This window comes from Hylobates moloch, unplaced genomic scaffold, assembly GCF_009828535.3.
Source record: "Hylobates moloch isolate HMO894 unplaced genomic scaffold, HMol_V3 SCAFFOLD_8, whole genome shotgun sequence".
In the NCBI taxonomy this organism is placed as follows: domain Eukaryota; kingdom Metazoa; phylum Chordata; class Mammalia; order Primates; family Hylobatidae; genus Hylobates; species Hylobates moloch.
Genome location: NW_026652283.1, coordinates 38,058,287 through 38,074,550, shown reverse-complemented (window position 1 = coordinate 38,074,550; position 16,264 = coordinate 38,058,287). Strand labels below are relative to the sequence as shown.

The following is a 16,264-nucleotide window of genomic DNA, read 5'->3' as shown; positions in this document are numbered from 1 at the left end:
GCCTGTAATCCCAGCACTTTGGGAGGCCGAGGCGGGCAGATCACCCGAGGTCAGGAGTTCAAGACCACCCTGGCCAACATGATGAAACCCTGTCTCTACTAAAAACACAAAAATTAGCTGGGCGTGGTGGTATGTGCCTATAATCCTAGCTTCTCAGGAGGCTTAGGCAGTAGAATTGCTTGAATCTGGGAGGCAGAGGTTGCAGTGAACCAAGACTGCGCCACAGCACTCCAGCCTGGGCAACAGAGCGAGACTCTCTCTCAAAAAAAAAAAAAAAAGAAAAAAAAAAAAAAACAAAACAGTTCGATGAGTTTTGACAAAACATACTGTGTAACCACCACCACAACCAAAACAGAATATTTCTATCACTCCAGAAAGTACCCTCTTGCCCCTTGGCAATCTACTCACCTACCACTGTACAAATTATTTTCAACTGCTAACTTAACAGAATCTGAGTGAACTAGGACTTGACAATGGGAGCACTTCCAGAGAATGCCACCAAGTCAGTTATTTACCTATTCCCATATTAACTCATCCTTTTTTCAATATTTACTATGCCTCTTCTACGTGACTCAATGTCCTAGGTAGTGACTAGATTCAAATTGAATAAAACAAATCCCTCTTACTCTCTAAAGACGTGCAGGATGAAACACAATAGATTAAAAATAAGTATCATGTGATATAGTAATAATGTAGGGTTGGGGAGGGAAACAGTAACGGTTTTTGAAGAGGAGTACTATTATAGAGGAGTCAAGAAAGGCCTCTTTCAGGACATTTCCCAGTGTAATAGATACATGTGTAACAAAGATACATCAAAACTGCCAAAGCCAAGGTGATACAGCAACTCTTTAACACTTAAGTAATAAGAACTTATGAGTATACAAAGCAAGGCTATGTAAAGGGTCATCTTATGCCTGAAGCAAGAATTTCTTATATTTAAAATTTTAACTTTTTTCTTTTTGAGACAGGGTCTCCTCTGTTGCCCAGGCTGGAGTATAGTGGTACAATCTCAGCTCACTGCAACCTTTGCCTCCCGGGTTCAAGTGACTCTCCTGCCTCAGCTTCCCAAGTAGCTGAGATTACAGGCACACACCACCACACCTGCCTAATTTTTCTATTTTTAGTAGAGATGGGTTTCGCCATGTTGGCCAAGCTAGTCTCAAACTCCTGACCTCAAATGATCCACCCACCTCAGCCTCCCAAAGTGCTGGGATTACAGGCGTGAGCCACCACACCCAGCCACTAATTCTCTTTTTCTATTGGGCAACCCAACACCAGAATCTGTTGGTAGGGTCTAGGGCAAACTGGAAATGACATGCCCCAACTACAAAAGATGGTTCCTGCAAAGCAGAAAAGCAGATCCATGGCTGCCAGATCTGCTTTTTCAAAAGCAGCCTGAATCCACATTTTTATACAAAATCTCCTTTTTAAATGTTGACAACTAATTCAAATTTACAACACTGTATGAGCCAAAGAAAATATATCTGCAGATTGGATTTAGTCCATAAAACGTTTTAGGCAGAGGCTGAAAACATCTGCCTAAATACACGCAATATAACTCAACTCTGTGGCAGAAAGCACATCCTACACTTCCAAAGAAACACTACTACCTGAAAATACACTACAAAAGATATGAGTATACATCTGACAAACTAAATCACTGAAGGAAAGCACACTTAAAATGCTCCATTTCTAGGCCGGGCGCGGTGGCTCAAGCCTGTAATCGCCTGAGGTCAGGAGTTCAAGACCAACCTGGCCAACTTGGCAAAACCCCATCTCTACTAAAAAATACAAAAAAAATTAGCCAGGGCTGGGCGCGGTGGCTCATGCCTGTAATCCCAGCACTTTGGAAGGCCGAAGCGGGCGGATCACCTGAGGTCAGGAGTTTGAGACCAGCTTGACCAACATGGAGAAACCCCATCTCTACTAAAAATACAAAATTAGCCGGGCATGGTGGCCCACGCCTGTAATCCCAGCTACTAGGGAGGCTGAGGCAGGAGAATCGCTTGAACCTGGGAGGTGGAGGTTGCGGTGAGCTGAGATCGAGCCATTGCACTCTAGCCTGGACAACAAGAACAAAACTCTGTCTCAAAAAAAAGAAAAAAAAATTAACTGGGTGTGGTGATGGGCGCCCGTAATCCCAGCAACTCGGGAGGCTGATGCAGGACAATCGCATGAACCCAGGAGGCGGAGGTTGCAGTGAGCCGAGATGGCACCACTGCACTCCAGCCTAGGCAACAGAGACAGACAGACTCTGTCTCAAAAAAAAAAAAAAAAAAAAAAAAAAAGGCTGGGCGCGGTGGCTCACGCCTATATTCCCAGCACTTTGGGAGGCCAAGGCAGGCAGATGACCTGAGGTCGGAAGTTCGAGACCAGCCTGACCAACATGGAGAAACCTCATCTCTACTAAAAATACAAAATTAGCCAGGTGTGGTGGTACATGCCTGTAATCCCGGCTTCTCAGGAGGCTGAGGCAGGAGAATCACTTGAACCCAGGAGGCAGAGGTTGCGGTGAGCTGAGATCGTGCCACTGCACTCTAGCCTGGGCAACAAGAGCGAGACTCCATCTCAAAACAAACAAACAAACAAACAAACAAAAAGCTCCATTTCTGGAACACCTAAATATGTACTGTAAACAAAATTCAATGAAAGAAAACATTAGAAAATGAATTTTTGTCAAATTGGACTCACCAAATTTCAGCTTCCTCACTATGAGCAAAACCAGCCCCTATCTTCTAGACAAAAAGAAACTAAGATTTCTACAGCACATCATTAAAACATACTACTTATCCTCAAAAAAAAAAAAAAAAAAAAAACACCAAAAAAACAACAACAAAAACAAAAAACTGTAGGCCAGGCACAGTGGCTCATGGCTATAATCCCAGCACTTTGGGAGGCTGAGGCGGGCAGATCACGAGGTCAGGAGATGGAGACCATCTTGGCTAACACGGTGAAACCCTGTCTCTACTAAAAATATAAAAATTAGCTGGGTGTGGTGTCATGCGCCTATAGTCCAAGTTACTTGGGAAGCTGAGGCAGGAGAATCACTTGAACCTGGGAGACTGAGGCTGCAGTGAGCCGAGATCATGCCATTGCACTCCAACCTGGGCAACAGAGCCAGGCTCCATCTCAAAAAAAAAAAAAAAAAAATTAGTTCCCTTGAAAAATTAATAAAGTCAATCTTTTAGAAAGGGTACCCGTGTCTCTTACTGCCTTGGTAAGCCTTGAGCAATTACCTTTTTTTTTTTTTTCCTTAGAGACAGGGTCTGGCTCTGTTGCCCAGGCTGGAGTGCAGTGGTGCCATCATAGCTCACTGATACCTTGAACTCCTGGGCTCAAGGGATCCTCCCACCTTAGCCTCCCAAAGTGCTGGGATTATAAGCATGAGCCACCATGCCCAGCCTACATTTTTATGGATTATAAAGCTGCATTACAGGGTCTAGAACATTGTTTCTTAACTTTTTTGAAACTCTAACGAATATGGTAGAAGGAGAACACATTTTCCTTGAGAAAATGCACCCCTACTCAAAAACATTTTACAGAGTTCATGGGCTCCCTGGAGTCCACAGGCCACAGATTAAGAATGTAATGTTCTGCTGCAGGCTGGGCGTGGTGGCTCACGCCTGTAAACCCAGCACTTTAGAAGGCCGAGCCCGTTGGATCACCTGAGGTCAGGAGTTCAAGACCAGCCTGGTCAACATGGCAAATCCCCGTCTCTACTAAAAATATAAAAATTAGGCCAGGTGCGGCGGCTCATGCCACTTTGGGAGGCCAAAACGGGCGGACCATTGAGGTCAGGAGTTCAAGACCAGCCTGGCCAGCATGGTGAAACCCTGTCTGTCTCTACTAAAAATACAAAAATTAGCTGGACATAGTGGCGGATGCCTATAATTCTAGCTATTTGGGGTGCTGCGGCTGGAGAATCGCTTGAACCCTGGAGGCAGAGGTGGCAGTGAGCCAAGACCATGCCATTGCACTCCAGCCTGGGTGACAAGAGAGAAACTCTGTCTCAAGGAAAAAAAAAAAAAATTAGCCAGGCGTGGTGGCAGGCGCCTGTAATCCCAGCTACTTGGGAGGCTAAGGCAGGTAGAACTGCTTGAACCTGGGAGACAGAGGTTGCAGTGAGCCAAGATAGTGCCACTGCATTCCAGCCTGGGCAACAGAGCAAGACTCCACCTCCAGAAAAAAAAAAAAAGAGGCCAGGTATGGTGGCGGGTACCTGTAACCCCAGCTACTTGGGAGGCTGAGGCAGGAGAATTGCTTGAACCCAGGAGGCAGAGGATGCAGTGAGCCGAGATCGCACCACCACACTCCAGCCTGGGCAACAGAGCGAGACTCCGTCTCAAAAAAAAAAAAAAAAAAAAAAAAAAAAGAATGTCCTACCATACAGAATATGTTTACTTGTTTTGAATCCAGGTATCACTCTGTTGCCCAGGCTGGCATGCAGTGGCATGATCATGGCTTACTGCAGCCTATAGAGACTATTAAACCTACTTACTCTCCAATCTCTGCTTCTTGCTCTTCCATCTCTATTTTCTTGCTCTGTCAGGTAACTACCATCTTCAGTCTCTTAACTAACATACCTCACAATCCATTTTCAATACTTCTGTGAAATGATTTTAAAACATAAATCACCCCTAAACCCTTCCTTCCTCCCTCCTTCATCTGTTGTAGGCTGGGCACAGTGGCTTATGCCTGTAATCCCAGCACTTTCAGGAGGCCGAGGCAGGAGGATCACCTAAGGGCGGGAGTTCGAGACCAGCCTGACCAACATGGAGAAACCCTGTCTCTACTAAAAATACAAAATTAGGCAGGCGTGGTAGCACATCCCTGTAATCCCAGCTACTTGGGAGGCTGAGGCAGGAGAATCCCTTGAACTGGGAGGCAGAGGTTGCAGTGAGCCAAGATCGCGCCATTGCACTCCAGCCTGGGCAACAAGAGCAAAACACCATCTCAAAAAAAAAAAAAAGTTGTGAATAATTTTATATATGTATGTGTCTATACATACAGAGAAAAAGAGAGACGGCAATCCTTCCTACCATCAGAAGGCTTCAGTGGCTTCCCTAATAACCTTCTCTTTCCAACTCATCTGTAATCACTCTCCAAAGTGTCAAACACAATTGGCCTCCTTTCAGTTCTGAAAGCACACTAAATTCTTCCCATCTTCCAGTTTGGGCACTTACTGTTTCCTCTACCTGGATACCCTCTCCTTGACATCCTACAAATTGGTTCCTCACTCTCCCCAAAAAGAACTTCACTGACCACCCTTAGGTCTCCCCCTTTTCAGTGTCTATCAGAGCCCTGAACTGGACACCTCTATGTTACTTTTCTCAATTTGTAGTTTATTTGCTTACCTTTCGTGTTCCCCACCCCCAACAATCCTGTTAAGTTTCCAAAAGACAAGACCTCATCTGTCATCACACCCCAATATATTCATAGGCCCACAACAGGAGCTGGTAAATGATAGGCTCTCAAGTACTATTTGTTGAATAAATTACCCAATGAACCAGAATCAAATAGTTCACAGATCTTAGATGTTTATAGAATATGTGTGAAAAAAAATCCACCAAAACCCTGTATTTGAGAGAACAGCATTAACCAGACTTCCTCCCATTCAGGATGTCACTATGCCCTACAGAAACAGGGTAGCGCCCTAAAATGCTTAGTGGTTAGGACTATCCATTCTAAAAATAATAAATCGTGGCCGGGCGCGGTGGCTCATGCCTGTAATCCCAGCACTTTGGGAGGCCGAGGCAGGTGATCCCCTGAAGTCAGGAGTTCCAAGACTAGCCTGGCCAACACAGTGAAACCCCGTCTCCACTAAAAACACAAAAATGAGCCAGGCGTGGTGACACACACCTGTAATCCCAGCTACTCAGGAGGCAGAAGCAGGAGAATCGCTTGAGCCCAGGAGGTGGAGGTTGTAGTGAGCCGAGATTGTGCCGCTGCACTCCAGCCTGGGCGACACAGCAAGACTTTGTCTCAAAAAATAATAACAATAATAATAAATCGTATGTCTGTGTGCCCTCCCAGTCATCATCATTTCCCATCTCTGTGCTGATCTCAGAAATATTCCAAGCTTCCTCCCTCCAATTCCTCGGAACAAAATAGATCACTCTTTTTGTAATCCATATTTTGCAAGCTAAACCAAATTCAAAAGTACCTATGTACTTGGTATTACATAAATACACTAAGGTGGTACTACTACTACCATCACCACTGCTAAAATTGAACTGTACCTAGTCTACAAAACTACAAACATCAATCTCCAAAACTGGAGATCTTTCTCTGGTGCTAAAACGTTTAAAAAACAAAGAGATGGAATTACACTGGATATAGAGGTTTTTAATCAAATCACTTCTTACAGAAACCTCAACACAACTCTCTTACAAAATGCAATTAAGCCCAAATGGCTGCAGTAAAACTTATCATTAACGTATGAACACTGGTTCACAAAATACATCTCCCGGCAAAGAACAAACTGGGCCCGATTTGCTCCACAAGTTGTTCATGGCAGCAGCCGGTTTTGGCTATTTAACAAGCTTCTAAATCATAATACACACGTCAGACTGTCTAGAATAACAGGACAGACTACAACAGTACTTCCACAAACGAAAAAAGTCAGGGCCATCTGAAACAGAAGAAAAATAATGGTGTGATACACGCCTTACCTCTCTCGGGGCACGCTCTAAAAAAAATCCTATAAATGATGATACTACGTTTTAACAGTGGCTAAGTGATTTTTATCTCATTTAGTCTCCACAATAACCCTGTAAACGGGTCACTGTTACTCACTGCTGCTTTAGTGATAAGAAAACTGAGGCACCTGGAGATGAAGACTCTTGACCTAAGATCCAAAGATACCAGGGCCAAGATCTGAACCCAAGCCAATTGGTTCAGGATACTTCTGTTATGCTCCCAATAGAAGCTTCACTGCCTCTCTCCTGCCAGGTCCTTCTATACTCTGAGGCTTTCCCTTCAATCCAATTAACAAATTCCCCATAAACACTGTACTGCCACTGATGGCTTCCAATTTCTGTGCACCATTGCTGCTCCCCGGCTTCTGCTGCCATGCTCCACCCCTAAGATTTGTAAAGTCAAACACAACAGTTGATAAAAGTTGCTTAGGTGCTAAGAGAAGCAAAATAATTCACCTCATATAAGCAGAACTCACGCCGATTGCCACTGGAATGCAAGCCAGCCTCAGCTCCAGCCCAAGAAAAAAGTGAGAACTCTTAATATTCCCCATAGGAGACAAATTTGGACTATCCCTTTTTTGGCCACCAGGCTGGAAAGAACGGAAGCGGTACTAACACTTACTGAGTGGCAACCACATGCGCCCTAGGAGAAGACCGAACCAGGCCAATGGGGACTGGGTGGGGGAAGGGCACTCAGGAGTTCCGGGAAAAGAAATCCAAATAATGGGGTTCATACGACCAAAAGGGGAGGAATAGGGAGTGGCCGCCCCCAGGTCGACTGCAAGATAAAGCGGCGTAGGAGCTGCTCTGGAGAGAAGGCGACGCGGAGCCTCAGGAGCTAGGCCGGGGCCAGGGGAAGCCCTAAAGGGCGGGGAAGGGGAGGAGCCGGAGCGAGCGGAGCCCGCTCAGAAGAGGCCAGGGTGTAAGCGGGGGGGAGCGACTCCACGCCAGGCCTTCCCCGAGCCCCTGACCCAGCAGCTGGGGAAAAAAGATAAAGAGACGAAACCACTAGAGCCGGTTAAGCTGCCCTAACTTCCATCACTCACTCACCTGGGCCTACCACTGCGATCGCAACTGCAGCTCGCAACGGCACAACCAGCACGAACCTCGCCCCCGCCCCACAACGCGCCCAGCGTCTCCGCTCTCCGACGACGGCGACGGCGTAGACCCGCTGCCTCCTGGGAAATGTAGTCCTACTCCCTCCTCTCCTGGGTGACTTGGCTGCCATCAGAACTACGTTTCCCAAAAGACAAGGCGAGCGTTGGGCCCGCCGCTTTGCGTCACGCGCTCGGTTGTCGGCGGTCACGTGGGTTGCTCGGAGCCGTCCCCTCCCCCCGCCTGGGTGGCCTGGAGGTGGAGGAGGGCGGTGGACGGAAGGGGCGGGGGCGTTGCTGACGCCGCTGCCCCCACCATTTTGGAACCAGCCTGGAGGGAGAGTCTGAGCCCCACCCACTCCGGGTCAGCTTGCCTTGTTGAAAAGCTTCCGAGTTGGGAGTCGAGTCTCCCGGTTTTTGGCCTTTGCTGTGCTCCCTTCCGCTTTGTGACCTTGAGCAAATTCATCCCTCCTGTCTAAACCTGTTTCCTCCCCTATGAAATGAGACTTGTAATTTCTACCCCACAGCGTTGTTGCGAGGCTCCGACAAAGTAAGGCACAGGAAAGCCTCAAGCACCCTGAAAGCGCAACGCAAATGGAGGGGTGGTTTGGTTTCGTTTTTTAATTTTAATTGTGTGACCTCATTCGGAGACCCAGAAGCCGCCTCTCCCCAGCCCGCCTTCTATAACTATGATTTTCTCACTATCGTCCTGGAAAGTTTGTTAAAATGGGTGCTACTTGGGTATTGAACCAGAAGTTTACCGGAGAGTGTATCCCTGCAGTCTACATTTTAAACCGACCTCTCGGGTGATTCTTACCCACCTACAAGTTTGAGAATCCCTGCGTTTATCAGTTTTGCACAGGCTGGTTTCCTCCGGAATTTCTGCTCTAGTGCCTCTGAACATTTAAGACCCATCTCGTATGTCACCTGTGATGCTTTCAAAGTTGACTAGCTCCTTCCTATGCCTGTGTTCCCACAGTAAGTTTGCATCTTACTCTGTAAGTATCGGGGCCTTCCCCGACCAGACTGTGAGCTCTTTGAGAGCTGAGATCAGTTTTGATGGATTTCTGCACCTCCAGAGAAAAGTAGACACAGTACACATCAATTAATAAGGAAATCTAATGCTCTTCCTAAGAGAAAAGCTGCAAGGCTCAACTCAAGTAGCAGACCACGCCACATCAGCCCCTGCCCTCAGTGGCTTCGGCAGCATTCCTTCCACACGGCTTACTCTTTCTTCCTTCTTTGAGCACTTCCTGTGGTCCACGTACTGCGTAGTGCTTCTTAAAACGTTCTAATTTAATTGATTTCTTTTTTTTTTGTTCTCCCTATGTCGCCTAGGCTGGAGCGCAGTGGTGAGATCTCGGCTCACTGCAACATCTGCTTCCCAGGTTCAAGCAATTCTCCTGCCTAAGCCTCCTGAGTAGCTGATTTTACCGGCTAATTTTTGTACTTTTTGTGGAGACGGGGTTTCGCCATGTTGGCCAAGCTGGTATCGGACTCCTGACCTCAAGTGATCCACCTGCCTCGGCCTCCCAAAGTGCTAGGATTACAGGCGTGAGCCACGGGGATGAGCCAATGTAATTTTAAATTCAAATATTTCTGGGTGTCTACTGTATACCATGCCCAGTGTAAAATACTGGGAACACGGTAGTAAACTAGATGGATACCAAAATACATAATTTTGGCTCCCCTTTTAAGAAATACAGGCATAGGCCGGGCGCGGTGGCTCACGCCGGTAATCCCAACACTTTGGGAGGACCGAGGCAGGCAGCTCACCTGAGGTCAGGAGTTTGTGATCAGCCCAGCCAACATGGCAAAAACCTGTCTCTACTAAAAATACCACAAATTAGCCGGGCGTGGTGGCGGGCGCCTGTAAACCCAGCTACTCAGGAGGCTGAGACAGGAGAATCGCTTGAACCCAGGAGGCGGAGGTTGCAGTGAGCCGAGATTACGCCACTGCACTCCAGCCTGAGCAACAAGAGCAAAATTCCGTCTCAAAAAATAAATAAATAAGTTCGAGACCAGCCTGACCAACATGATGAAACTCCGTCACTACTAAAAATACAAAAGAATTAGTTGGACGTGGTGGCATATGCCTGTAATCCCGGCTACTCGGGATGTTGAGGCACGAAAATCGCTTGAACCCAAGAGGCGGAGGTTGTAGGGAGCTGCGATCGTGCCATTGTTTTCCAGCCTGGGCAACAAGAGCAAAACTCTGTCTCAAAAAAAATGCTAACTGTCATCTGAGCCTTCAGCAAGTGGTCATCTTTTTGCTGGTGGAGGGTCTTGCTTTTATGCCGATGGCTGTTGACTGACCAGGGTGGTAGTTGCTGAAGGTTGGGTGGATGTGGCAGTTTCTGATAATAAGACAGCAATGAAGTTTGCCCCATCCATTTACTCTTCCTTTCTTTTTTTTTCCTTTTCATCCACTAAGAAAATGAGAAGTTGACTCTTTCTTTCATGAAAGATTTCTCTGTAGCATGCAGTGCTCTTTGATAGCATTTTAACAGCAGAACTTCTTTCAAAACTGGACTCACTCGTCTCACATACTGCTGGTGTCTTATCAACCAACTTTATGTAATATTCTAAATCCTGTGTTGTCACTTCAACAATGTTCACAGCTTTTTTTTTGTTTTTTTGAGATAGGGTCTCATTCTGTCACCCGGATTGCAGTGCAGTGGCCCACAATATGAGCACACTGCAACCGCCATCTCCCAGGCTCAAGTGATCCTCTCGCCTCAGCCTCCCAAGTAGCTGGGACTACAAGTACAGACCACCATGCTGAGCTAAAATTTTAAAAATTATTTTGTAGAGACGAGGTCTCACTATATATATATTTTTTTCTTTTCTTTTTTTTTTTTTTGAGACAGTCTCGCTCTGTTGCCTGGGCTGAAGTGCAGTAGTGCGATCTCTGCTCACTGCAATCTCTGCGCCCCCAGGTTCAAGCGATTCTCCTGTCTCAGTCTCCCGAGTAGCTGAGATTACAGGCGCCCACCACCACACCCGGCTAATTTTTTGTGTTTTTAGTAGAGACAGAGTTTCGCCATGTTAGTCAGGCTGGTCCCAAACTCCTTACCTCAGGTGATCCACCCACCTCAGCCTCCCAAAGTGCTGGGATTACGGGCGTGAGCCACTGCGCCCAGTCGAGGTCTCACTATATTGCCCATTCTGGTCTCAAACTCCTGGGCTCAAGTGATATTCCTGCACTGGGTTTCTAAAGTGCTGGGTTCGTTTATTCATTCTTGTCATTCATTTACAGGTATGAGCCACTGCACCCAGCCTACACATCATTTTCAACAAGAGTTGATTATATCGTAAACCACTTTTTGACCAGGCTGGTCTCGAACTCCTGGCCTCAAGTAATCAGTCCACCTTGGCCTCCCAAAGTGCTGGGATTATGGGTGTGAGCCACCACACCTGGCCACAAAATGTATTTCTGTTTTTTTTTTTTTTTTTTTTTTGAGACGGAGTCTTGCTCTGTCGCCCAGGCTGGAGTGCAGTGGCGCAATCTCGGCTCACTGCAAGCTCCGCCTCCCGGGTTCACGCTATTCTCCTGCCTCAGCCTCTCCAAGTAGCTGGGACTACAGGTGCCCGCCACCACGCCCAGCTAATTTTTTTGTATTTTTAGTAGAGACAGGGTTTCACCGTGGTCTCGATCTCCTGACCTCGTGATCCGCCCGCCTCGGCCTCCCAAAGTGCTGGGATTACAAGCGTGAGCCACCGCGCCCGGCCACACAAAATGTATTTCTTAAATAAGACTAAAAGTCAAAATTACTCTTTCATCCATGAGCTATAGAACAGACATCATGTTAGCAGGCATAAAAACAACATTAGGGCTGGGCACAGTGGCTCACACCTGTAATCCCAACATTTTGGGAGGCCGAGGTGGGCAGATCACTTGAGGTCAGGACTTTGAGACCAGCCTGGCCAACACAGTGAAACCCCATGTCTACAAAAATACAAAAAATAGCTGGGTGTGGTGGTGTGCACCTGTAATCCCAGCTGCTTAGGAGGCTGAGGCAGGAGAATCGCTTCAACCAGGGAGGCAGAGGCTGCAGTGAGCTGAGATCACACCACTGCATTCCAGCCTGGGCAACAGAGCGAGACTCCATCTCAAAAAAATAATAATAGGCTGGGCACAGTGGCTCATGTCTGTAATCCCAGCTTTTTGGGAGGCCGAGGCGGGTGTATCACCTGAGGTCAGGAGTTCAAGGTGGCCTGGCCAACATGGTGAAACCCTGTCTCTATAAAAATACAAAAATTAGCTAGGCATGATGGTGGCGGGTGCCCGCATTCCCAGCTACTCGGGAGGCTGAGGCAGGAGAATCCCTTGAACCCAGGAGGCAGAGATTGCAGTGGGTCAAGATCGTGCCACTGCACCCCAGCCTGGGCAAGAGAGCAAAACCCCATCTCAAAATAAATAAATAAATAATATTAATAAAAATACAGAAATTAACCAGGCGTGGTGGCAGGCACCTGTAATCCCAGCTACTCAGGAGGCTGAGGCAGGAGAATCGCTTGAACCTGGGAGGCAGATGTTGCAGTGGGCAGAGATCACGTGAACTACTGCACTCCAGCCTGGGTGACAGTGCCAGAATCTGACTGAAAAAAAAAAAATTAGGAGACCATGCTGTTAAAAAATGTGCTGTCAGCCGGGCACGGTGGCTCACACCTGTAATTCCAGCACTGTGGGAGGCCGAGGCGGGCAGATCACCTGAGGTCAGGAGTTTGAGACCACCCTGGCATCATGGCGAAATCCCGTCTCTACTAAAAATACAAAAAATTAGCCAGGCGTGGTGGCAGGCACCTGTAATCCCAGCTATTCAGGAGGCTGAGGCAGGAGAATCACTTGAACCCAGGAGGTGGAGGTTGCAGTGAGCCAAGGTCACGCCATTGCACTCCAGCCTGGGTGACAGGGTGGGACTCCATCCCAAAAAAGAAAAAAGTTCTGTCATCCAGGATTTGTTGTTCCATTTGTAGAGCATAGGCAGATTAGATTTAGCATAATGTTTAAGGGCCCTAGGATTTTCAGAATGGTAAATGAGCATTGGCTTCAACTTAAAATCACCAGCTGCATTAGCCTGCAAAAAGAGAACCAGTCTGTCTTTTGAAGCCTTGAAGCCAGGCATTGACTTCTGCTCTCTAGCTATGAAAGTCCTAGATGCCATCTGCTTCCAATGGAAGGCTATTTCATCTACATTGACAATCTGTCAGGGGCCGGGCACGGTGGCTCACGCCTGTAATCCCAGCACTTTGGGAGGCCAAGGCAGGCAGATCACCAAAGTTCAGGAGTTCGAGACCAACCTCGCCAATGTGGTGAAACCCCATCTCTACTTAAAAAAAAAAAAAGTTAGCGGGGCATGGTGGCGGACGACTGTAATCCCAGCCTCTCAGGAGGCTGAGACAGGAGAATTGCTTGAACCTAGGAGGCAGAGGTTACAGTGAGCTGAGATTGCTCCATTGCACTCCAGCCTAGGCAATGGAGTGAGATCCCATCTAAAAAAAAAAAAAAAAGAAAGAAAAAGAAAATTTGTTCTTTAGTTTAGCCACCTTCATCAATTATTTTACCTAGATCTCCTGCAAAATTTGCTTCAGTTTCTACATCAGCACTTGCTGTTTCACCTAGTACTTTTATGTAATGGAGATGGCATCTTTCCTTAAACCTCACGAACCAACCTCTGGTAGCTTGAAACTTTTTTTCTGCCACTTCCTTAATTCTTTCAATCTTCATACATAGAATTGACAAGAGTTGGAGCCTTGCTCTAGATTAGGCTTTTGTTTAGGGGAATGCTATGACTGATCTAATCTTCTTTCTTTTTTTTTTTGAGACAGAGTCTCGCTCTGTCGCCCAGGCTGGAGTGCAGTGGCATGATCTCGGCTCACTGCAAGCTCCGCCTTCCAGGTTCACGCCATTCTCCTGCCTCAGCCTCCCAAGTAGCTGGGACTACAGGCGCCCACCACCACACCCGGCTAATTTTTTGTATTTTTAGTAGAGACGGGGTTTCACCATGTTAGCCAGGATGGTCTCGATCTCCTGACCTCGTGATCCGCCTGCCTCGGCCTCCCAAAGTGCTGGGATTACAGGCATGAGCCACCGCGCCCGGCCTGATCTTCTTTCTAGGTCACTAAAACTTTCTCCATACCAGCAATAAGGCTGTTTTGCCTTCTTATAGTTCATTTATTCCCTGGAGTTGCACTTTTTTTTTTTTTTTTTTTTATGGAGCCTTGCTCTGTTGCCCAGACTAGAGTGCAGTGGTGTGATCTCAGCTCACTGCCACCTCCGCCTCCTGAGTTCAAGCAATTCTTCTGCTTCAGCCTCCCAGGTAGCTGGGATCAACAGGTGCCTGCCACTGCGCTTGGCTAGTTTTAGTATTTTTAGTAGAGACAGGGTTTCACCATCTTGGCCAGGCTGCTCTTGAACTCCTGACCTCGTGATCCACCTGCCCCTGCCTCCCAAAATGCTGGGATTACAGGCGTGAGCCACCACGCCCGGCCTGGAGTTGCACTTTTAATTTCCCTTTTTTTTTTTTTTTTGAGACGGAGTCTGGCTCTGTCGCCCAGGCTGGAGTGCAGTGGCACAATCTCTGCTCACTGTGAGCTCCGCCTCCCGGGTTCATGCCATTCTCCTGCCTCAGCCTCCCGAGTAGTTGGGACTACAGGCGCCTGCCACCATGCCTGGCTAATTTTTTTTTGTATTTTTTAGTAGAGACAGGGTTTCACCATGTTAGCCAGGATGGTCTCGATCTCCTGACCTTGTGATCCACCCACCTCGGCCTCCCAAAGTGCTGGGATTACAGGCGTGAGCCACCACCCCTGGCTTTTTTTTTTTTTTTTTTTTTTTTTGAGACAGAGTCTGGCTGTGTTGCCCAGGCTGGAGTGCAGTGACGCGATCTCTGCTCACTGCAGGCCCTGCCTCCTGATTTCAAGCGATTCTCCTGCCTCAGCCTCCTGAGTAGCTGGGACTACAGGCGCCTGCCACCACGCCTGGCTAATTTTTGTGTATTTTTTTAGTAGAGACAGGGTTTCACCATGTTGGCCAGGCTGGTCTCGAACTCCTGACCTCAAGCGATCCACCCACTTCGGCCTCCCAAAGTGCTGGGATTCCAGGAGTGAGCCAGTCATGTGCCTGTCCTAATTTCCTTCAAGAACTTTTTCTTTGCGTTCGCACCTTGGCTGATTGACACAACAGGCCTAGCTTTCTGCCTGTCTAGGCTTTTGACATCCCTTCCTCATTAAAGCTTAATCATTTCTAGCTTTTGATTTAAAGTGAGAGACATGAATACTTAGAGGCCATTGTAGGGGTTTGTAGGGTTATTAATTGGCCTAAGGTCAATATTGTTGTGTCTCAGGGAACAGGGAGCAGGGAGACTGGAGGAGAAGGAGACAAACAGGGAATGGCCAGTTGGTGGAGCAGTCAGTACACACACAACACTTACTAAGTTCACCGTTTATATGGGTGCAGTATGTGGCACTGCCAAACAATTACAATAGTAACATAACTGATGTTAATTGATAGGAATATCACTGATCACTGGAACAGCTATAATAATAATGAAAAAGTTTGAAATATTGCGAGAATTACCAAAATGTGACAGGGACACAAAGTGAGCACATGCCTTTGGAAAAATGATGCCAATAGACTTGCTTGACACAGGGCTGCCACAAACTCACAGTTTATATATATATAAAAAAAAAAAAGCCGTATCTACGAAGCACAATAAAACAAGATCTATCTTGGATCTTTTCTAACCTCTCTACCAACCTCTGCCCCTTCCCTGGCCCAGAAACTTACCCCAAGGTTCCAGTCTCTGCCCTCTCCTGTCCTCATTCAGCCTCTCTCCCTGAGTGACCTCTCCTCTTGAGTGATCTGGCATACTCAGGTAGCTTTACTTCTCTTTTAAGCATCTTATTCCCTTATCTACATCTTAGAGTCAACTCACTTAGTTCCAGATATATATGAGCCACCATACCCTGATTTCCCACTGGTCTCTCAAATTTACCCTGCCAGAAACCGAACTCTTCTTCCCTCCAATACAGCATTACCTAGTTAAGTGTGTAGTTAATTGTTTGTATGTCCGCATTCTCCATGAAGCTTTGAGTTCCTCTCAAAGCAGAGAAAACTGTATCACTTCATTCATTTGGTGGGCACATACCATGGGTCAAGCCCTGTACTATGATGCTCAGGAAAAAAAGAGTAAACAAAACAAATGTGGTCCCTTCCCTCACAGAGCTTACCTCCAACGGGGGAGATAGCGGATCACGAGGTCAGGAGATCGAGACCATCCTGGCTAACATGGTGAAACCCCGTCTCTACTAAAAATACAAAAAATTAGCCGGGCATAGTGGCGAGCTCCTGTAGTCCCAGCTACTCGGGAGGCTGAGGCAGGAGAATGGCGTGAACCCGGGAGGCGGAGCTTGCAGTGAGCCGAGATTGCGCCACTGCACTCCAGCCTGGGCGACAGAGCCAGACTC

At 47.2% G+C, this 16,264-nt stretch overlaps 1 protein-coding gene across 3 annotated transcripts in view; it reads right to left on the bottom strand.

Moving 5' to 3' along the window:
- THRAP3 (thyroid hormone receptor associated protein 3) overlaps positions 1–16,264 on the bottom strand; it is a 92,064-nt gene that overhangs the window by 66,929 nt on the left and 8,871 nt on the right. Inside the window, exon 1 of one of the 3 annotated variants that reach the window (XM_032160256.2) lies at positions 7,749–7,872. The exons of 1 other annotated variant lie outside the window; for it this stretch is intronic. The gene's annotated coding sequence lies outside the window, so the exon portion shown is untranslated. Of the gene's footprint in view, positions 1–7,154; positions 7,290–7,748; positions 7,873–16,264 lie in introns of those variants that run through there. One more of the 3 variants, XM_058443187.1, reaches the window with a different exon arrangement.